The sequence below is a fragment of the Petaurus breviceps genome, unplaced genomic scaffold, assembly GCF_028583685.1.
Source record: "Petaurus breviceps papuanus isolate PSGF00001 unplaced genomic scaffold, PetGlider_PUasm1.0 185, whole genome shotgun sequence".
Lineage (NCBI taxonomy): Eukaryota > Metazoa > Chordata > Mammalia > Diprotodontia > Petauridae > Petaurus > Petaurus breviceps.
In genome coordinates, this window is record NW_027185797.1 from 18,515,350 (window position 1) to 18,539,321 (window position 23,972).

The following is a 23,972-nucleotide window of genomic DNA, read 5'->3' on the forward strand; positions in this document are numbered from 1 at the left end:
TATATATATATATATATATATATATATATATATATATATATATATACACATATGCATCTGTCTGTCTGTCTGTGTTTACATAGTAAAGATAGAATCCAAAAGTCTTTCCACGTGATAGAACAGGGGAATCTGATCAAATAAAGACTGGAAGATGGGTCCAAGTTTCCAAACTTGGGCAACTAAAATAATGGGGTAACGTCCTTGGTAGAAATTGGGAAGTTAGGTTGGGTTTAGAGGGAAATATGAGTTCCATTTTGGACATGCTGAATTTGAAAGGCCTGTGGGAGATCCAACTGAAGAAGTCTGCCAGATGCTATAAATGCATGACTGGAGCTCAGGAGAGAAATGAAGGCTGGATATGTAGATTAGGAAGTCATTCTGCATAGAATCAATAAGCATTCATTAAGTGTGCCTTAAGAGCTGGGCAAAAACAGCCCTTGCTTTTAGGAAGCTACACTAAGAAGGTTAAAGCCAGTTGGCATTTATTGAAAGGAGAGATAATTGACTTGGTGGTGATTTCATCCTAATGTGCCAAAGCCCAAGGAAGTAGGAGAGCATCGGAACTTCTCCTTTAGCCAGGGTTCGTGTGGCCTCATGTATTCCATTTGTGGCAATGGGGTTGTTTCCTTAACAAAGTCTTATATTTTAAAATGTTTCCAAATCTTTTCTCAGGACCTGTTTTTTCTCTCAAATTAAGAACAGCAGTTGCCTGCCAAAAGCTAACAAGGAAATTTTAATTAGTGTGATGGGAAGCCTCCTAATTTGAAAACACAGCTAACTCAAACTATAATTTGTAAAATTAACATGGTGTTAACAATGTTCTTTCCTTGTGGGGCCTTTCAGCTAGAGCACTGTGTCTTCCTGGGCTGAGATCTCAAAGCACTTTCTTTTTTTTTTTTTTATCTTGGATTCATCCATTCAGGAATTCCATGGAATGGATATGCTAATTGATACTTAATGGAGAGAGAGTCCAGTCTGGAACCAGTTCCCAACTTACCCAAGGATCATGTGCAAATGTAAAATCCTTGAAAGTGACCTGTCTTACTTTTATATTTGTGTCCCCAGTGATTAATAATTTTTTTCATTCATTCATTCAACCTAATTTCAGAGACTTCAAGTTGGATGCTACCTCATTTAGCCTACCCTACCCCCATTTCACAGATGAAGAAGCTAAGTCCTGGAGGAGTGAAGGGTCTCACACAAAACCATATAGGTAGTACATTGGAGAACTGGAATTTGAAGCCAGGTCCTCGGACTCAAGATCCATTGTTCTTCCCATCAAGCTTCCTCCATAGGAAACTTCCCCAAAAACAAAACCAAAGAATAGTCACATTGAGCATCTAGGATGTCTATTTTAGAGAACGGCTTGTGAGTCATTGTTTGAAAAGGCTTATGAAATGAGGAAGTAAGGTTGATCCAATTTGATTAGGGATTTAAGCAAGAGGTACCCTAACTGCATTTGGTGGGCTTATTCTACTATAATTCATCAGTATCACAATTAAGTAGTAATGAAAGATGAGGAAGGCAAAACACCAAGAGGGTAGCCATCCTTGGGTCCCAGCTTGGCCTGATCCTGGGATACACTGGAATGAATGTCCAATCCAGGATCTGGCCAGTACTTCCCAGTACTGGAGGCAGAGCTGAGGGAAACATAGAGCCCAGCATCCATTTAGATTCTGGATGAAACAAGCCAAGCCACTTAGACAAGCTTTTTATGAATGCACCAATCCGAGGAAGGGAAATTGCTGTACTTTGATGAATAGACCAATCATAGTCAAGCTTCATCCAGGTACACATCCAGATTGGTGTAATTATGAGGACAGTTCTTTATAGATGCAATCAGTTGGCTACGTCTTGTGAACTCAGTGGTCATCATACTGGTTCCTCCTGATAAGTGCCAGGAAAGAAAAGGGAGAAGAGTGGTAGTTGGTTGAATAATGTAGTTAACCAGTATCGAAGGTAAATAAGAATGTCTAGATTCTTCATTTCATTTCCTTTCATCTCAGACAGGACATAATGACCTTGCCATCTTAGGGGCAACATGATGTGGTGGCTAAAGTGCTGGGCTTAGAGGTGGAACAGAACTTGGTTCAAATCCTGTCTCTGATGCTTATTAGCTGGGTGACCCTGGGAAAAATCACTTTGTTTCTCTGAGTCTTACCTTCCTTGTCTCATAAAATGGGAAGGACAATATTCCCTTTAGTACTTATGTAAGAGGCAATGTTGTACAGTGATGAGAGAGCAAGTCTTGAGTTAGAAAGACCTAGGCCAAGTCTGGCTTCTGACACATACTGCTTGGGTGATTCTGGTCATCAGCAGCCCATGGAAAGTCCTAAGACTATAAGTCACATTGAACCCATGTTAATATTCAGGGAGTCCATTGATTCCAGAGTACAAATTATGAGGAATGCTCCCCAACTCCTGACAGAGAGATGATGGATTAAATGTGTAGAACAAAATACACATTTTGGAATTGACCTCATTGGAATTTTATTTGCTTAAAAATGCATCTTTGTGGGGAGGCTAGGTGGCACAGTAAATAGAGCATCAGCCCTAGAGTCAGGAGGACCTGAGTTCAAATCCAGCCTCACACACTTAACACAAAAACTAACCATGTTACCTTGGGCAAGTCACTTAACCCCAATTGCCCTACACCCCCCTCCAAAAGAAAAGAAAAGAAAAGAAAATGCTTCTTTGAGTGTGGGACAACACAACCCTTGCCCAAAATAAAATAAGCAGAGGTATCTCCAAGTAGAGACAAGAAGGATTTATTTAATTATTTCTTCTTGCAAGAAGGGCAGTCTCACTACTAGATTCAGTCTAGTAGGAGAGGCAAAATGCAAAATGCAAAGCTTGGTTATATACCCAAAAGACCACCCCTTTCCCCCCCTCCCTTGTTCTGTAGCATTTGCAGATGAAATGTCAGTAATATAAAAAAGCAGAAGGTACATGTCTAGTGGACATGAAAACAGACAGAACATGTCATCAGTATCAACTTATATATGAAAGCAGAAGATAAATGTTCTAACAGTATCAATATAGATATGAAAGTAAACAATATTTTATGAATCATGGGGATTTTGGGACATGGTGACCTGCCCTGAGTTCCACAACAGGATTTCCAATTTTATATTTGTACAGGTCAGATAGTGGTCAGTAGAAATAAGTCTGGAACATTTGGGCCTGTGGTTAAATTTGCATGGTTTGTGCTTTCCCCTCCTATGCTTAGCTAAGCTTAGCAGAAATGTCAACTTATGACCAGGGAAGTAAGGCAAGGGTCCCAGGCTCCCAGCCCAGGTTTGCTAAGACTTTGGTACTTTATTACAACTCTGTTCAGATTTATGGAATGTTACCTGAGAAGTTTTCACTTTTATTCCATTCATTTGTCACAGGGTCTTATTTTTCTTTTCTTTGGGGGGTAGGTTGGGAGGGAGTGGGTGGATGGAAGAAAGAGGGAGAGAAATAAATATCTGGGTTTTTTTTAACTGAAATTTCATTTATTTTTTAAAAGACCATTAATTGCAGAATAGTTTCTGTAAGTAGGAGGAATTTCCTTATTGAAAATCACCTACATGGGCCAACTAGGTGGTGTAGTGGATAGAACACCAGCCCTAGATTCAGGAGGACCTGCAAATTTGGCCTCAGACACTTGACACTATGTGACCATGGGCAAGTCACTTAACCCTGATTGACTCACCAAAAAAAAGGAATTTACTGAAAATGTTTGTAAAGAGTGAAATAGAAAGATCTTCATGTAATAAAGCTTATTCTTTTTAAAAAGCAAGTTACTTGCGCTAATGAAATCATAGGTTCTAACTGGGAAAAAAAAGACCTACCCACAGATTTTCTGAAAGGAACAAAGAAAATAATATGTGTTAAGTACTTTGCAAGTTTGACAACCCTATGTAATTTTATGGAAAGGGATATAAAGCACTTTACAATCTTTAAAATACTATATAAATGTCACTTATTAATATCCAGAACATCTTTGCTATAAAAAGAAAGTTTCACTAGTCATTCAATTCCAGCCCCACTCACCCCATCCTGACCCCCTAACTTTTGTGTATCCATCGAAAATACAGAAAATTCATTGGTAAAAGCCAAAACAACCCCTACCTGGTAGTTGCAGAACATTTGGTTTCTGTCTCCCACCCTTTAGCCCCAAGATGAGAGAGCCTCATGGCTTGGGATGCATGTGTCCATCTCTTTCCTGGTACTATAGAAGTGCCCCTGGTTCTATGGTTTATCTCTGGGTGCCACATAATAGATAGTTCCCTGTGCTCACAGCTTTTATTACAAGGTAATGGGATATAATTACATACACACACACACACTGGTTTAATGGGAATTTTAATGTAGAATGCCAATTATGATAACAATAATTTTAAACCACCCTCATCAGAACAACCACAAACACCTATTAAAAGCCAATCCTAATGACTCAGCTGATACCATAGGTCACATCTAAAAGGCCAGTACCTTCATCTCAGTAGCAAAGCAAGAATGGTAATGGTTTCATTAGTGTAGTTTAAGACTAAAGGGACCTGAGCATCCAACTAATTGTTGGGGACCAGCTTTGCCCAAATGCAAGACTTTGGGAAATTCTATTAACATATTTTTGTTTCCTACCAAGATATGAGGCTGATAGAAAGGGAAGGGAATTGGTTTCTCAATAAAAGGTCTATGAAAATAATTTCTCCCATCTTTGTCCCCAGAGTATCACAGAATTAAAAAGTTAGAAGGAATTAATTCACCACAAACCTGTATGCCTATACTGGTCACAGAAAAATGGGTTTCAATGATGGGTTCTGAGGTAATGAGTATATTTATGATATGAGGTAATGAGTATATTTATGATATGCTACCCAAAGTTTTCCTTCAATGGTATAATAGCTTACATTTCTGTAATATTTTATGGCCTTTCAAGTCAATTGTGTTTATGATAAAGAGAGAGAATGTACACTTTTCCCCCTAGGAGTCCCAGGCAGCTTTGAAGGAATAGGGAGAGAGAGGAAAGAGAAGAGGAAAGGAGGGAGGGAGGGGAAGAGAGAGTCAGAGACATAGAGGCAGAAACACAGAGAGAGAGACAGAAGGAGAGAGAGAAGGGGAGAAGGGTTAATAGAGACAGAAGGACAGAGGGAGGATTGCTTCAGCCTCTCCCAAACCTGCAGATCCCAGGGGATGTCAGACCCTGTGGTGAGCAATGGGGGTAGGGGACACAAATGAGGCCCCAGCCAACCGATTTAATGTTTGAATGGCGGAAGAAGCCAACAAGGTGGCAACCCATTCCATGCAGGGAAAACTCTAACTCGTAGGAAGGATTAGCACCTCTAATGTGAGGACTTGCTAAGCCCTTTTCAGGGCTGCTCATCTACCTTTGGTGTCCACCTGTTACCCAACTCTCACCTGTGGCTACAAGAAGTTATAGCATGAGCAGTGGCCACACCCTGGTGAAACCATCTTTGCAGTAAGGCTATACCAGGTTGAGAATAACCAATGGGCCTCAAATCTGTCTGTGAATTTGGGGGGGGTTCTACCCCAAGCATGTGAAGACTTCCCCCAGTGGAACGGGCAGATGAAAACAGTTTGTTACAACAGTTATAAAAGTGGCTGAAGCAATTGATGCAGAGTGCTTGAAACTTGACCAGACATCGAAGCAACCAAGGTCATCCACTGCATCCTGGGCCATCATTAGTTGTTAGGACTTTTGAACTACCACTGAACTTCAGTGACTTTGGAAGATAAAGTGAGACTGATGACTTTGTACAACTCTGCTTTACTTAAGCCCGATTCACATGCAAGTCTGGTTGTTTTTGAAAATGAAGGATAAACAACAAGAAAGACGATGCAATTGGTGTGGTTGAGTTGACCTCAGGGACTCCTGGGTTCAAATCCTGCCTCTGATACATTTACACTGTTAGACCCTGGGCAAACCATTTAACATTTCAGTATCTTAGGCAGCTTTTTAAAAATGTAAGTGGTAGAGAAGGGGATTTCCAGTCCTGGGAGTATTTTATACCAATGAAACACAAGTCCTGTCCCTATACTTGTATCAGATTTGTATTTGTCTCTTTACACCTTCTCTCATTTTGTTCTTAATCATCCAGTTGTTGCCTCTGGATCCAAGAAGAAGAAATCTATTCTTTATTCAATATGATTTCCCTTCATGGCAGAAACTGGACATAGACCATTATCTAACACCATATACCAAAATCAAGTCTAAATGGGTTCATGATCTAGGTATAAAGGTTGATACTGTAAGCAGTCTGCTAAAACAAGGAATAGTTTACCTATCAGACTTGTGGAGAGGGAATGACTTTATGACGAAACAGGAATTAGAGAACATTATAAAATATAAAATGGATAATTTTGACTGCATGAAATTGAAAAGTTTCTGTACAAATAAAGCCAATGTAACCAAGATTAAGAGGGAGGTGGGAAATTGGGAAAGAATCTTTACAACCTATGTCTCTGACAAAGGACTCATCTCTAAAATATACAGAGAACTGAGTCAAATTTATAAGAATACAAGTCATTCCCCAATTGATAAATGGTCAAAGGATATGAACAGGCAGTTTTCAGTGAAAGAAATTAAAGCTATCTATAAGCACATGAAGAAATGCTCTAATTCACTATTGATTAGAGAAACGCAAATCAAAACAACTCTGAGGTACCACATCTCACCAGTCAGATTGGCTAAGATGACAAAACAGGAAAATGACAAATGCTGGAGAGGATGTGGGCAAACTGGAACACTAATGCATTATTGGTGGAGTTGTGAACTGATCCAGCCTTTCTGGAGAGCAATCTGGAACTATGCCCAAAGGACTATAAATACTTTCATACCCTTTGATCCAGCAATACCACTCCTAGGGTTATATCCCAAAGAGATCATAGAAATGGGAGAAAGACCCATATGTACACAAATGTTTATAGCAGCTCTTTTTGTTGTGGCAAAGAATTGGAAATTAAGGGGGTGCCCATCAATTGGGGAATGACTGAACAAGTTGTGGTATATGCATGTTATGGAATATTATTGCACTATAAGAAACGGGGAGCAGGCGGTCTTCATATTTACCTGGAGAGGCTTAAAAGAACTGATGCTGATTGAGAAGAGTAGAACCAGGAGGAATTTGTACACAATTACAGACACAATGTATGTGTGATGACCAACTTTGATAGACTGGACTCTTCTCAACAATGCAGGGATATAAGTCTATCCCAAAAGACGCATGATGGAGAGAAAAACGTGCATCCAGAGAAAGAACTAGAAAGAACTAAATTTATATCCAGGTGGAAGCAAAAATTTTTCATTCTCTTATTTGATTTTATGTCCTCTTTACCATTTTTCATTCCAGCTGGTACAATCCATCCTTATAACCTGACCATTGTATAATGTGAAAGTATTTACAGATACTATACTTGATTATAAGACGCCATGGGGGGGGGGGAGGGGAGGGGGGGGAAAAAATGTGAAATTCAAGGAATTGTGGAATTGAATCCTGTAAACTAAAAGGAAACAAACAAATTAATAAATTAAAGAATTTAAAAAAATATGATTTCCCTTCAAATACTTGGGAGGAGCCATCATCTCTACCTTGCCTTCTCTACTCTTCCACCAAGTCATCTTTCATCTAGGATAGATTCATATCCTTTGAACATTTGTCTGGATGTTCTCTAGCTTATTATGGCCTTTCCTGAAATACTGTACTTAAAAGTGAATGTAATACTGATATAGTCTTATCTATACCTTTCTTAGTCCTTGATGCTATTCCTCTCTTGACACAAAGATTGTGCTGATTTTCATGCCTACTTTATCATATGGTTGACATTCCAAGTCATAATACACTAAAAACTCCAATTCTTTGTGATAACTATTGGTTAGACTTACCTCTCTGCCTTGTATTTTGAAGTTTTCCTTTTTTAATGCAAGTGTAGGACTTTGAATTTCCCCTTTTAAATTTCTCCTCATTAGTGTAGATCAATGCTCTTCTAATTAATCAAGGTATTTTGATAATCCAATTATTCCATATATTTGCAAATTTTACCTTGGTCAGATTGACTCTTTTGAGAAGTATGCCACCTATGTCATTATGAAAGTTGTGTGAAAATGCCAAGTAACACTGGGCCAATCATAAGTCCAGTAGAAATTTCTTTTCATGTACTCATTAAATCATTGGACCACCAAACTATAGAATCATTTGGTCCAGTCAGTCAAGTAGTCTTAACACCATCATGTAACACACATCTTAATCTTTTCCCACAAGAAAACAACTGAAGATTTTGTCAAATGTTTTGCTTAAATTTAAGTAACCTATATGTATAATATTTCCCTATTCTATCCATCCATCAATAACCAAAAAATGAGAGTTAACATAGTATTAGCTATTTTATCTCTTGGTAACTAGGCAGTACAGTGGGTAGAGCAGAGAACTTAGAGTCAGGAAGACCTGAGTTCAAATATTGCCTCAGTCACTTACCTATATGACCCTGGGAAAATTTCCAAACCTCTATCATCCTGAGTTTCCTGCTCTGTAAAATGGAAATAATAATAGCACCTACTTCCCAAGGTTGTTGAGAGAATCAAATATAACATAGGGAAAGCAGTTTGTAATCCTTAAAGTGCTATATAAATGCTAGCTGTTATAATAATTATTATGAACACTCTATTTTATGACATTAGGGATACATTCCTTTAATAATACATTGTAGGTTTTTACCAGGAATCAAATTCAGATTCATCAGTCTACAGTCTTTAGGCTCTATTTTCTTCCTTTTCCTGAAAATCCAGGCCACATTGAGTCTTTTCCACTCCTGAAGTGCCTCTTCTGTTCTTCATACCCTTTCTAGATCACAGACAATGGCTCAGCAATCCATGTGCCAGGGCTTTCAGCGTTCATAGATTAACCTCACCTAGACCTGAAGATGCAGGCTCTCCCTTAATATCTCACTACTTATGCTGTGAATCAATTCCCTATTAGCTATTTTTGTTCTGTCCTTTTCAGTGCAAAGACCATTCATTCCATCAGTTAAAAGAGAAACAGTTTTTCCTTCTCTGTCATCTGTTACCTTCATTCTATCTACCCTGAGCAGCTATCCTACCCCTTTAATTCTTTTTTTTTTACTCTGATATAGCTTAAATATACATTTCTATTGCTGTTATTGGCTTGCTTTGACAGTTTAAAATTATTTTAAGCTTTAGGGATTCTGACACTATGATTACATGACCAGTCTACATTTTATTCATCCTCCATTGTATCTACTTTTTTCTGTCTTTTGTACATATAACTTGTAAAAAAATATATTGGTGTACAAAAATATTTGTAACAGCTCTTTGTGTGATGGTAAAGAATTGGAAATTGAAGGGATGCCCATCAATTGAGGAATGGCCGAACAGGTTGTGATATATGAATGTAATGGAATACTATTGTGCTGATCAGCAGACAGACTTCAGAAAATCCTGGAAAGACTTCCATGAACTAATGCTGAGTGAAGTGATCAGAACCAGGAGAACAGTATACACTGCAACAACAACAACAACATTGTGCTATGACTGACCTTGCTAGACTTAGCTCTTCTCAACCATGCAAGGTTCTAAGACAACTCCAAAAGCCTCATGATGGAAAATGCCATCCACATCCAATGAAAGAACTTAGGAGACTGAATGCAGAAGGAACCATACTATTGGCTCTCCTTTTCTTTTGTTCTTTTGTTTGGTTTCTTCTTTCTTATGGTTCCTCCCATTAGTTTTAATCCTTTACATCGTGACTAATGTGGAAATGTGTTTAATATGAATGTATAAGTAGAGCCTATATCAGATTGTGTGCCATCTTGGGGAAGGGGGGAGGAGACGATGGGGGAGAAAATTCAAAACTCAAAATCTTATGGAAGTGAATGTTTACAATGAAAATAAATAAACTACAAAACGAAACCTCTCCTCATCCCCCTTAATGCTACTGCCTCCCCCACTCCTCCACTGAAAATTTTCACTTTGTGTATCATATGTGTGTGTGTGCTTGCTGTCCCCTACAGAAAGGACAGAATTTTGTCTTTCTTTGTGTCCCCAGAACTCAGCACGGTGCTAAGTACATAGTAGGGGCTAAATTAATACTTGTTTACCGGCCATCTAGAAAAAAAGAACATTTCCTAGACTTGTTTGAGAAGGTTGTTAAGCCTTAGGTGCGTTCTATGTAATTCTGTAATGATTTCAGAAGAAAAGACAAAAATCCCCATTCTCCATAAAAGGAAAATAAATGAGCATCCATATTTTGTTCTTTTCCAACCAAATCTGACATTTACCTCTTTGTGTGGGAGTTTTGATTTCCCTAGAACTAAAACCATGGGGGGGTAATGTTTTTTTTTTCCCTACCTGGATTATTTATTTTGAGTAAAACCTTCTCTTTGTAAAACCTCTTTTTCAAAATCTTCACATTTTCTAATGATCAAGTCAATTGCATTCAAGGAGAATTTATTAAATGTCTACTGTATTCAAAGCAATGTGTCCATTGGTGGTTTAAAAACACAAAATGAGATCGTCTCTGCTCCCAAGGAACTTGCCTTCCCCTGGGCTTGGACAGCAAAGATAGAGGTTGTTGAAGGTGATGGCATGCCCCCTTTAGAACAGAGGCATATGTTTTTTTAAAAAAATCTAGATTTTTAAAAGGATAATTTAGGGAGCAATTATTTCACTTTACAACTAGAGTGTCCTTTAACACTGAGTGCCTGGTGAATATTATCTGTAACTATATCTATATGTAGATGTAAATATAGATATATACACATACATATATATCTAGTTATATATAATATATAGAAATACTACAAATATAAATGAAGTTGAATTCATGGAAAATTTTTGGGAATAAGATCTTGTATTTTAAAACTAGAAAAAACATTTTCCCCAATTCATTATCTTAGTTGAGCTTTCCACATTTAGCACAATGCTTGGCACACAGTAGGCACTTAATAAATGCCAGTTGACTGACTGACCATATCTATGGTAGGCATTTCTATTTGATAGATGAACTTAGTCCCACAAAAATGTATTGATATACCTACTAGAGTTGGTTAGTTACATAGGGAGGGCCCCTAGATCCTCATTTAATGCATTTCCCATCATGCCATTCTCTCTGCTGTGAAAAGTGAAGAACATCTGTGCTGTTGAAAAACAGCATTTTTTGAGTTCAGCTCTCCATGGACAGACACAAACATACACACTCACACACACACACACACACACACACACACACACACACACCTAAAGGAATGCAGGCATTCACTTCAATGAAACAATGAGTTTGTTTCTCCTTTCTGTGGAATTTTGGGTAGGTTTCTCCCTGCTACTCTCAATCCCCACTTAATCATGTTAGGCAGCATATTGTGGTAGAAAGAGCTCTGGATCTGGAACCAAGAGACCTGAGTTTGAATCCTATGGACCATCTGTATAACCTCACGAAGTTCCTTAATATATCTGTGCCTGTTTTCCCCGATTTAAAATAAGGGAAAACTAGACTAAAACAACCATTACAAGTCTAGCTTTAAACTGTATAACACTTGCTCCCCCTTCCCCCAAAAAACATGCAAAGAAACAAACCATCAGTGAAAATAAAGCCAGACAAGTCAAAGTCAGTAGATGGGAGTCTTCTCTTGTGAGTTCATTCCCAGAGCTTAGCTCAGAGGTTGGAACGTGGTTCTAATGAGATCAAGGTGGAAGATGCAATTCCTATAAAAGTCAGTTAATGTTGCCCAGGGGGGAAGAATTCTGTCCCACAGGTCCCCTTAAGGCAGCTAGTAAATAATTCTGTAAAAGGTGTGCTATGATTACATAGCAACCAGATTTCTGTGCTCTGGATGGCTTGGTACATCCCAGTACCACTAATTGGGAGTTTGGTAGACAGGTAACCAGGGCAGTAGCTCTGCCGTACATCCCAGAATGCCACAGTGAGGAAGGCTCTACCTCTGGGGAAGTGGTGCTTCCTATTCAGCAAGTCCCCATCCAATGATCTTTTCTCCACCTTTCTCAAAACTGTTTGGTTTAGAACTTTGGATTCAGTCAAAGGGCTGCACTCGAGGACCTAGAGGGCCACATGTGGCCTTGAGACCCCAGGTTTCCCCACTCCTCAACTAGAATATTATTTTCCCTGTTGCCATAGTGTCCCACACTGGTCTTAGTGTCATTGTCACACCCTCCCACCTTCTCTTTGCTGGGTCATTTGTATCACTTCCCCCCAATTCCGTCACCCCACCAAGACATGAAAGGATTCCTGGTAGGAGATGATCAACTTCCCTCTGAAATTCTGGCTTCCCAAAAGGGATGATGCTCCCAAATGTCCCAGTGAGGTCATGGTTCATAGCACCTTAGCCAGTAGGGACTAAAGTCCAACCCTCTCATCATCCAGGTGTAGGGAGAACCAATGACTTGCCAAGGATAGTATAGTTAATGTGCTTCTGAAGCAGGATTCAAACCCAAGTCTTCCTGACTCCAGGTCCAGTGACCTATCAAATAAAAGAGGAGTAGTCTCATCAAAATCAGACTTAGGAACTCTGGACTGCTCCTACATTCCCACACCATAAATTGGAGGTTAACTAGAATCCGCTTCACATTCATCTCATAATCTTTGTCATGTTTCTTAAGCTTTATAGGTTTTTTTTTTACTTTTGTAAATTAAAATTGATGTATGAATTACCATTTGAACAACCTTCGGAACATTTTAACTCTGAAATAAATGCTTGTTGTGGTTCTATTATGGAGCTCACTACATGGCCTCTGCCAATTTTAGCATTGCCACTCTCCCATGGGATTATAAGAGTCCCCAGATTCCACCAGTGGGCCATTATTCTCTGGGAGCCCATAAGACTCAATTTTGGAGCAAGGAGGGGAATGGCATGGGCATGAACTTTTTAGGCTGCTAATATTCAAATGACCCAGAGCATCAATTTATTCCAAGGGACAAAATATGCAAGAAAAGCAGTGTGGTATAATGGACAGAGGGCTTGTTTTAGGGTAAGGACTATTCATCCAAGGTATTCCTCTGATGTATACTCATTGTGTGATAGTGGGCAAACCCTCCAGTGTACCCATTAACACTTTAAGACCACAAGTTACAGTTTCTAATAAGTGATAGTGAATGGAGTTTACACACCAGGAGTTCCTTTTACCAATGAAATAAAAAAATCTAGACCAAAAAAAAACAAATCCACCAAACAAAATATGACCACATTCACTTGAAAGGCTGCCTGTCTGCCTAGATGTCTTGTTTGCTGAAGAGAAATATGAACTCTTCTGTATAGTATGAAATTGCCTAGCAGCTGGTAGAGGAGATAAGGGCAGGAGTAATGAACATAAAGTTAACCTCTAGTCCTGGGGCAATGGAAATAAAAAAAAGCCAGAGAGTTTGGTTCCATAGAGCTAATGCAAGAGGGAAATCTGGAAGCATAAATTCTAATGATGAATTTAGAAAGGAAGTATTTTGTTCACCTTTAGAGATGTTATAAAGATTTTTAGATGCCTCCTAAACTCAGCCACCACCTTGTCCATGTTCACCAGGGTCGTACAAGTGGTCAACATCCCTCTAGACTTGAGTCCACATAGTACCTGAGCTGCTATAATGTATTCTTAGTCTTCTTGGTAATATGATGTCAAGCCGTATCAGATTCTTTGTTAGGGAGCCAAAATTCCATTAAATGAAGTGACTACTGCTGAGCTATGAGGGCTCTGGACACGGGCTTCCAAGACCCTCTGGGGTTCTGAGGAGCCCCAAGTCTGCCTAAGAGCTATAGGTCTGCATCAGGCTAGCTGAGTTCATAGACACCTCAATGCATCAGTCCATTCCACCGCATACCCCCAAATTTAGAAGACCTAAAATTGTTGGGAGGCAAGAAAATAGTTCTATATTGAAGATACAAAGACAAAGGCAAGATCCTGCCTTCAATCAGTTTATATTCTACTGGGAAATAAGGTAAACATGGAGTTTCTCTTGGAACTTAATCCAGATCCTAAGCAGGGAAGTACCTCTGGACCCCAGACATTTTGAGATCCCTTCTTTCTACTCACACAATGGCCACACTAGTTCAAGCCCTCACCCTTTTTCACCTGGAACACTGAAAGAGCCTTCTAATTTGGTCTCCCCACCTCAAGCCTCTATGCCATTCCAAATTATCTTCTACTTGGCTGTCAAAGTGATTTTCTTAAAGCATAGGCCTGACCATGTTACCTTCTGTGCCCCTCCACTCAGTAAACTACAGTGTCCCCCTTTTACCTCCAGGATCAAATATAGATGTCTCTGTTTGGTGTTCAAAGATCTTCCTCCCTTCCTCCATTCTCATTCTTCTCACACTTCTCTCCCCTCCACACACTCTATGATGAAGTCATACCAGTCTACTTACTTAAAATGACAATGATATTTCATCTCTCACTATGTCTCTTTGCACTGGCTGTTCCCCATGCCTTGACCGTTCTCTCTCATCACCTCTACCTCTTAGAATTCTTTTTTTCCTTCAAGGCTCAGTTCAATTCCCGCGTTTTAGAAAGGCCTTCCCTAGTCCCCAACCTCCCAACCCCCCTTCCCGAACTGTTAGGCCCTTCATCTCTGAGACAACATTCCATCTACTGTGTATATATCTCCTCTCAACTTAGTTACTTATATGTTGTCTCCCTTATTAGAATGTAATCTCTTTGAGGACTGTTATTGTCTTTTTTTATATACCTAGAGATGACATGACATGCTCTTAATCAATGCTTGTTTACTGATTGATTGGTTGTTGGAGATAGGGACCATATAAATCCTTTTTGAACAGACTTCCTTGCCTAGAACCTGGATTAAGTTTAAAGAGAAGTTCTATGCTGATCTTATCCCTCAGTAGAGTATAAGTTCATATTGGAAGACAAGCCCCTTCCAATTGTTCAGATAAGCTCTTCCCACTTCTTTACAGTGGATACTTGGGGCATGTGATTGTGAAGAAACAAAGGATTCATGGAGGAGCGAGGGAGATGTTGAGTCATACTGGGGACTCAAAGAGAGGTCTGCACATCAATGTATCTCTACAGAGAGTAGCATACACTCTACTTTGAGAAAATTTTTACATGAAGAAAAGTGAATGTCCTTCACAGAGTAGGGTTTGGAGTATAGAGATTTATTGCAGCATGTTGTAGATTATTTTCTTGATTGGAAGGGACATCGTAACTTCAGTACTATACAGATATTAAAAGGGTAGCAGAGTTATGATGAACACATCTGTAGACACTGCCCTCACAGGTACTAAGTAGATTAGCATAGCAGGGAACACGTGCACTGAGGAACAACCAGGAAGAAACAATTCAGCACATCAGGAATAACATAGACTTATCCTTCACTAGTACTATAAACCATGTGGATTGTAGAGGTCTTGAAGGAGGGTAGGCTTTCCCTGAAAAGAGGGTTGCCCAGAGCTTCCAGAAAACTTGCTTTCTCAGAGCACATTCTGAACTACTTTGTATAGTGAAATAAAAATCTCTCCTATGTTAAAATTTTGTTAGCCTGAGTGCTTGCAATGGAATCTAGGGTCCATACTGAGAAAACATATGGTTAGATTTCTAGATTTTTCCTGGGTGGGGATATGAGCTAGAGAAACTTTATGAGTGATACCCCTACCCCAAATAAGACAAAACTGTAATCAGGTCTGTTGTGTCAAGGACTAGAGTTCAATTAACATACAAGTTAGGGCTTGTTATTTAGTTGTTTCAGTCATTTGACTCACCCTAACCCCATTTGAGATTTTCTTGGCAAAGATACTAGAGTGGTTTTCTATTTCCTGCTCCAGAAGATGAGGAATTGAAGGAATCAGAGTTAATGTCTGGGGTCAAATTTGAACTCAGGAACTTCTGACTCCTAGGTAAGCACTCTATCCACAACACCACATAGTTACTTTTTTAAACAACCCTTTAAGATCTACACAAGCTTTCCTCACGACAACTTTGGGAGGTGAGCAGAGCAAATATATTATTCATATTTTACATCAGGTAACTGATAATCAAGTAGGTTAAGTAACATAATCAAGGTCACGCAACTATTCGGTATCAAAACTATGATTTGAGCTCAGGTCCCCTAACTCCAATTTCAACCTTCTTTCCACTATACCAATTGATCTCTAAAGCCAAAAGGAAAAATGCAAAACAAAACATTACATGGCACATATTTCTGCCTGGCACGAATTGATCAGTGGCAGAGGTTGGAACGAATTACTGGCCAAAATATCAGAAGAAGTAGGTTGGCACTAGAGTTTGGCAGAAGGGTTGCACGGGTATGTGGGAGTAGTCAGCTAGAAGCAAGAACAGATTCTCATCGTGTCAAAATGTCTCTTCCAGGTCTCCTGTTGGGCTCTTCTACAAATCTACTAGTTATGTCCTAGAAATAATAACTCTAGCTTCTTTCCAAGGGATGTTGTGAGGAGGGAGCTCTTGAACCAACATAGAACATTCCACAAACATGAAATGCTTCATAAAGGTTAAGTAACAGTATCAGACATGATGAATTTTCACCATTCGCAACTTATTTTTCATTAGCTCTTAAGCACGATTAGACATGAAGCAACAGAAGGGAGAGGAAGTTAATAGTGCAAAACAGATTGGGCAGGTTGTTAAGACTTTGATACGGAGAGGGAAATAAGTTCTGTACAGAGATTACCCTATGTGTCAGGCAGAGCCAGGACTTAAAGACTACAAAGTCCTTAAAGAGCTGGCCAGGGAAATATCTGAGCCACTACTGATCATTTCTGATGGGTCCCATAGTCACATAAGGTACCACTGGATTGACACAGAGAAATTCAGGTCCATACTGCCTTGAATAATGATGATGATGATGGTTAATTAATAAGATTGTGGTGCATGTCTATCTGGTATCCTCTATACCAGGCACTGTATAAATTATGTATATAAAATCATTCATATGTATATAATGTCTTAAGTTTTACAAAGCGTTGTATAAGCATTATCTTGTTCAATGGGATAAACTTGTGAAATAGGTGTGGTTATTATCCCCATTTTATAGGAAAGAAAACTGAAAATCTGAAAAGTCATGTGATTTGCCCAATGCAAAATAGTTCATCACTGTCTGAGGTTCTAGGGTTAAAACAAAAACTGTTTGGCATTTAAAGTCCTTCACAAACTGGTTCCAACTTACCTTTCTTTCTAGCTTTAATATACATTATTCCCTTTATGTGGTTCAGTGGAATGAGCCAGAATTTCAAATATTTAGGCTCAACTCTTAGTTCTATTCTTTCCACCTATGTAAACTTGGACATGTCTCTTCATCTCTCTGAGCCTCAGTGGACTCATTTGTAAAATGAAGGGGTTAAAGGTGATGACCTCTGAGGTCCCCTTCAGCTCTAAAGCATAGATCATTTGAGCTGCACCCAGGGTGCTTGGCCCATAGTTTGGGAATCCTGGGACTAAATAGTGTTAAACATTCATTCCATTTCTAAAATTCTATGAGCCTTTGACTATAGTTCTTTTCTAAAACTCACTTCTAATGCCTCCTGTGGCATGAAGGTAACCCAGGGTTCTTAAAAGGTCTGCCAACAGACTACTCATTACAGTGGTTTCCATCTTTAAGGACAGGCCCAAAGCCAAGTCATCTACCAAGTGAGTGAGGAACAGCCTCAGCTAAGTGCAGAAAGTTGTAAACTCAACCAGAAAGCCAACGACCAAGTTATGGCACTTCAGGAAAAAAAAAACACAAACAAATACCATGGGTAGAGATTTTCATCAGTGGGGAGAATAACTATATTAATAAAATCATGGATCTTTTGAAATTCTGAAGGTGACTCTAATAGAGAAAAATAACTATTAAAGTGCAGTACACGGGTGAAGAATAACAGAATTCATTTTTCTCCATATTGATTTAGTTCCATAACTTTATAAACAGCATATGACAAGGGTCCATCATGACAGATGAGCCTCAACGCCTTCACCAACCACTATTGCCCCCCTCCAAGTCCACTTGAGGGATCACATGTTCTCACCAAGGCCTCCTGTGAATTACCCAATGTCCTTAGCACACCTCTTGCAACACAACACCTGTGAATGCTAACATCTATTCATTGCTTGAACATTTGTCATCCAGGGATTGTAAAGATGATGGATGGTGAAAAAGCAGGAGAGTCTGGGGAGGCTCAGGAGATGAGATGAAATCAATCTGTTGAGATTGAAATGTGAACGATGCAAAAGTAATACATGCTAAGCACAGAGTAAATCAGGAGGAAGGACATTGTTGGACAACAAACACCCACATAGCCAACTGAGAAGCATCACATAGTAGAGACCCACTTAGAATTAAAGGCCTAGAGCTGAGAGGATTCTCAGAGGCCAACAAGTCCAACTTTCATTTTATAGGAGAGGAAATGAAGAACCAGAGGGGTTGTTTGCCAAGGTCACATAGGTAGTAAGTGTCAGAACCAGAATTTGAACCTTTGTCCTTTGACTCTAAACTGTGACTCTGGAATCAGTGTATCTGGGTTCACCTCCTGGTCCTGTATGACCTTGGTAAAGTGACTTAAACTCTCTGAGTCTCATTTTCCTCATTTTAGTTATATTGAATGATTTCTGAAATTGCTTTCAGTTCTATATCAATGATTCTATCCATAAATATATTTTTTTCTCTCTTACTGAGAGTTCACAGTCTTCATCCACAGAAAATAGCTGGTTACCTCTAATGCTATCATCTCAATGCTCAATTGTCCTTTGGGAATAAAATCAAAGACACTTAGGTTTGTAAGTCCTGTGAGAAGCTATTTAAATCAGTCTTCCTAATTTTACTGATGAGGAAACTGAGTTCTAGAGAAATAGAGTGACTTCCCCAATTTTACATAATTAGTTAGTGGGAGAGTTGGGACTAAAACTCAGCTCCCTTGATGCCTGACCCAATGCTTTCTCTGTATGAAGAAATACCACCTCACATTTCCATAGGACTTAACAGATTATCAAAGACCTTTCTTTATACCAAATTGCCTCATCTGATCTCAGACAAGGAGCAACAGATCAATGAAACCACAAATATTAGGGCTGGAAGAAACCTTCGAGGTCATTCTAGTCTGCTCCATTTTATAAAAAGGAAAACTTGGGCCCAAAAAAGGGAGAGAATTTGCCCAGGATGACACAATGAGTTTGTGGAAAAGCCAGAATTAGAATCTACCTCCTGATTTCTGGTCCGGTGTTGTTTCCATGAAATCTTTCTTTGGATATTGAAGGGAGAGAAATAATCATTAGAGTACCCAGCAAGAGTTTCTTGGTAAACAGTGCACTCAACCAGAATTGTAAGTGGGTCATTTTATTTCTGTAGCAAATCTAGCTGGGGGTGAGGTGGATAGGGGAGGCTAATGAACAGTGTTTTTTAGAGGAATTTAATGCTGTATAGGATAGTTGAGGATAGTACAAAGGGGGTTAGAGGTTGGTTCACTCACAGGAAGGACAATCTGATTGGAGGAGGTGGAATAGCAATGTGTGCGATTCTCCTGCTGAAAGAGAGTGAATGTCTCCTAAAGAAGGGGAAGTGGCAAGCCATACCTTTGAAGAAGACTATAAGGCAAATTTCAAGGACAGTGGGGCTATGGTTGCCTTGGGGAAGAGGTATGTATATGTGCCCACTTGGGGAGGAAGTGACCTGCCATGTCAGTACCCTGTTTGCCTCATGTTACTCCCAATTTAACACTTTAAAAAGAAATGGAGTCTGACTTTCTAAGGAATTCATCTGTCATCAGGAAGAGGGATTGACACAGACCCATAGAAAAGTCTCCTGAGGAGTTAGGTAGTGCTTGTCCTTGGTATGAGTCAATCCAGATAGACACATTGTCCACTGTGAGGCAGCAGTGAGAGGAGACAAAGGTAGCATGACCAGAAAATGGCAGTCCATTTTGATCATCTAAGGTGTGTCACAACTGGGTTAATGGCATATATGGCTTATATAATGGTGGAAATAGCACCAGGAGTCAAAGGAAGTGGGTTAAAATCGCTCTTCTGCCACATAGTACTCACGTGACCTTGAGCAAATCACTAAACCTCTTGAAGCCTAAGTTTCTTCATCTGTACAAATATATGGCTATTCTAAATGGCTTCTAGGTCCCTTTGAGCCTAGATCTCTGATCCTATAGGCAAAGAATAAATCACCAAGTATTTATTATGAACCTACTACGTGCTAGATTCATACAAGGTCCTAAGATTCAAAGACAAAAATGAAGCATTCTCTGCCCACAAGGAGCTTATGGAGGAGTTCCCAGAATGCAAAACTAATGGCTTTCCGACTGGTTCAGTTGGAAGCAACTTTTTGACTGAGTGGTTAACTATATCCTCACCTGTATCCTCCATCCAGAAAAGTTGGAGCCCATGTTGATTCCCCAAATTAGGCTTCTACCATCAACCTGATCCTGGTGTCCTCTTTTTCAGCCTTCCTGCCCACGGATGGTGATGGGGGGAGCTACCTACCATTGCTGTGCTATGATTATTGAAGGAAATCTGACATTCCATCACTGACACCTGCCAGCTGTGCGACCCTGAGCAAATTACTTAACCTCTGAGTCTACATTTCCTCAGCTACAAAATGGTACTAATGATATCTATTATGTTTTAGAATCAAATTAGATAACTCATGTAAAATGCTCTGCAAACTTTGAAATTATACATGTCTCCATCTTTATTATTTGTAGAGAATATTCTTCTTTGTAAAATATTTTCTACACTCCTCTTGGGTGGGGCTGGTGAAGGTGCATTGGACCCTAAAGTTACAACGTAGTGACCAATTATTGCCTTCACAATGTTTCTCACCCAGTCAGAATTTGAACACTCTACTGAGGGAAGATGATTCCAAATGGCTGTTGTGGTTGTTATTTGTCCTTCCTTCTTGAAGAGGACCATAAGATCAGGGAGATAATGCCATGACATGTAATTGAATTGGATTTAAGTGAAGGAGGGCTATGCAAGGTCACCAGCCTCACTTTCTCCTCTGGAGCCATCTGGGTCCAATGCAAGATATAGATCAGGATAGCTGGAGATGGCCTCCACTCCAAATGGAATATGCCACTGAAACTGTCAAGCTTAGCTCCATAGCCACTGGGATCTAGATGCGAGATGGTATATGCCCAGGTGTAGAGAACCAAGTCACTTTCCCACTTCCCAGAAGCATTGAGAAAATTGTCAGGATCAGATGTTCAGTTATGCCAGATTCTTCATAACCCCACTTATGGTTTTCTTGGCAAAGAGAATGGAATGGTTTACTATTTTCTTCTCTAGCTCATTTTATAGATGAGGAATTGAGACAAAAATGATTAAGTGACTTCCCCAGGGTCACACAGCTAATAAATGTCTGAGGCCAGATTTGACCTCAGGAAAATTAGTCTTCCTGACTCCAGGCCTGGCACTCTATCTACTGAACAACCTACCTGCCCTTTTCAAGATCAATGATCATCTAAGGTGTGCCACAACTGGGTTAATGGCTTATGCAAACAGACTTTGATAAAGCCAGAGTGGATACATGAAATCACTTGTTCATATACAATGGGACAATGACAGGGGGCAATATGGCCTGAGTCACTTCCAAGCTGGCTTTGCAGTTCAAGGAAGTGGAATCAGACACTTAGTATCAGGGTGCCAAGGCTCATCCATTTGGAGTGGTTCTGTCATTTGGAGGAAACAAGATGAAAGGCCCACAGCTGTCACACATGGACCCTCCACGTGAAAATTTTTGTTCAATGTGATGCTATGGTTATTGGTTTTTGCTTCAGAAGGTACACTGAGATCTTTGCAAGAAACTATGTTTCTGAAAGAAGAAAGCAAGGCTTCCCTAGTCATTCTCAAGCAAGTGATGCAGAAGTTGGATACATCTGACACAGAGCTTGCTACAGTGGAACCTGGTCTAAAATTCCATATATTCACAAAAGAGAATCTTGGAGATATTGTCAAGGATATTTGGAGGGAGAGTATTCTTTGGACTTTGAGGTATTTCTCTTTAACCTTCAAGTTTCCTAATTAGACATAAATTTTATTCCCACTCCATTCTCCCTGCAGAAGGCTCCCATAGTGACTGGTGTGTGTGTGTGTATGTGTTTACAATTTATGTATATGATACAAAAAGACTGTTTTGAATTTTTTGAAGTATAAAACTAAAAAAAGAAGGCTTTCAGATACATTATTTCATTGGATCCTCTCAACAAGCCTATGAAGGTGTTAGAGTAGGTATTCTTAATCTCATTTTACAGAGGAAGAAATTGATAATGAGAAAGGTTTAATGACTTTCCCTAAGTCATACAGCTAGTATTTGGTGAAGTTGGAATTGGAATTGCATTTTTCTTATTTTGAACAAACATGATGATCACATGTCCATGGACTGTTGTAGAACATTTCATATTCTTTTTGGAGAAGCCAGAAGATCTGGGGAAATGTTCTCTAGCATCTAAACCATGTACACTTAAAACCAAGCAAACAAACCTGATCTGCCTTCATTTTTCTGCCTTTGGCTTCTCCCACCCAGGACCAGAACTGAGAGATTTCTTCTTAAACCTTTGCTCCTTGATCAAAGACTTGAGGAGGCACAGAAATACAAACACATAAGAAACTAATGAAAGCTAAGCCAGCAGGCACCAAAAAGCCACTTAACAATTGTTCACACAGTCACCCCCACACCTGAGCTACTTGGTGATGCTGCCTGTGAATGGAGCCCATTGTGACCCAAAAGTTCATGATGCTGAAATGACTAATTTGTGGTGGAATGTTCAGCTACTCCCCTCTGCCCCCAAACAGGCCCAGTGTAACCCTCTGCCCACTCTGCCTGCCCTGTACCACTTCTGGATGGTTGATTCTCTCCTAGGTGAGGCTATAAGCAGAGAAGAGGTAGGACATAAGGAGAGATAGTGGTGGAGACACTTGTGGCTGCCAGGTTGGGTCCAGTGGTACTGATGTGTCCTCTGCATTCGCATAGAAGTGGCTAATGGTTTAAGTGTCTTTGTCTTGCACAAAAGCTAACTCCCACATATGCATGCTCAAAACCAAATCCAACAAACATGTAGGCTCCTACAATGTATAAAAAATGTTTAGACCCTGAACATACAAATATTTTTAAATGGTGCAATCTCTACCCTCACATTATCCTGGATGGAAAGTTTTATATATCTTTAAGTATATTCAAGATGAAGGCTATATAAATAATATTATGTATATATATATGTATATATGATATAAACTATATGGAAGAAAGCAAAAAGTTTGGAAAAGGTCATAAACAAAAGGGGAATAAGTGATAGAGTGTAGGACTTGGAGTAAGGAAGCCCTGAGTTCAAATTGGACTTCTTACTTCAGACACTTACTAGCTGTGCGACCCTGGACACGTCACCTAACCCTGTTTGCCTCAGTTTCCTCATCTGTAAAATGAGCTAGAGAAGGAAATGGCAAACTATGCCAGTTTCTTTGCCAAGAAAACCTCAAATGGGGTCATGGAGAGTTGGACACAACTGAACAACTGAGCCTAGGCACTTAACTTTTCTCAGCCTCATTTTCCTAATCTGTAGAATGTGGGAAATAATAACCCCTACTCACAGGGTGTTAGAAAGATCAAATGAGATAACATGGGGAAAGTGCTTTGCAAATGTTCCAGTACCATATCAATGCTAGCTGATATTATCATTTAAAATTTGACAAACACTTAAAAAAACTGTACATGACAGAATTAAATGTTTTCATTTACTTTATTCTTTGTAACAAAGGTGCTTGTTGATGGTGAAGTTAATAAGTAAAACACAATGAGAAATAATTTCCAAAAGGATATGACAGGCCAAAGGTAGATTGTAATGAGGGCAAAGGAGAGACCCAAAGTGCTCTCAGACAATCTAAGGAGGAAGGGAAAGAATTCCAGGACTACGGAAATTGCAACCTTGAGGTCACATGTGGCCTACCAAGTCCTCAAGTGTGGCTCTTTGAGCCAATTTAAACTTCAAAGAACAAATCCTTTTCTGTG

General features: G+C 39.5%; 1 pseudogene; it reads left to right on the forward strand.

The window, feature by feature from the left end:
- LOC138161576 (proteasome subunit alpha type-5 pseudogene) overlaps positions 1-21,995 on the forward strand; it is a 57,940-nt pseudogene extending 35,945 nt beyond the window's left edge.
- Positions 21,996-23,972: the final 1,977 nt, after the last annotated feature.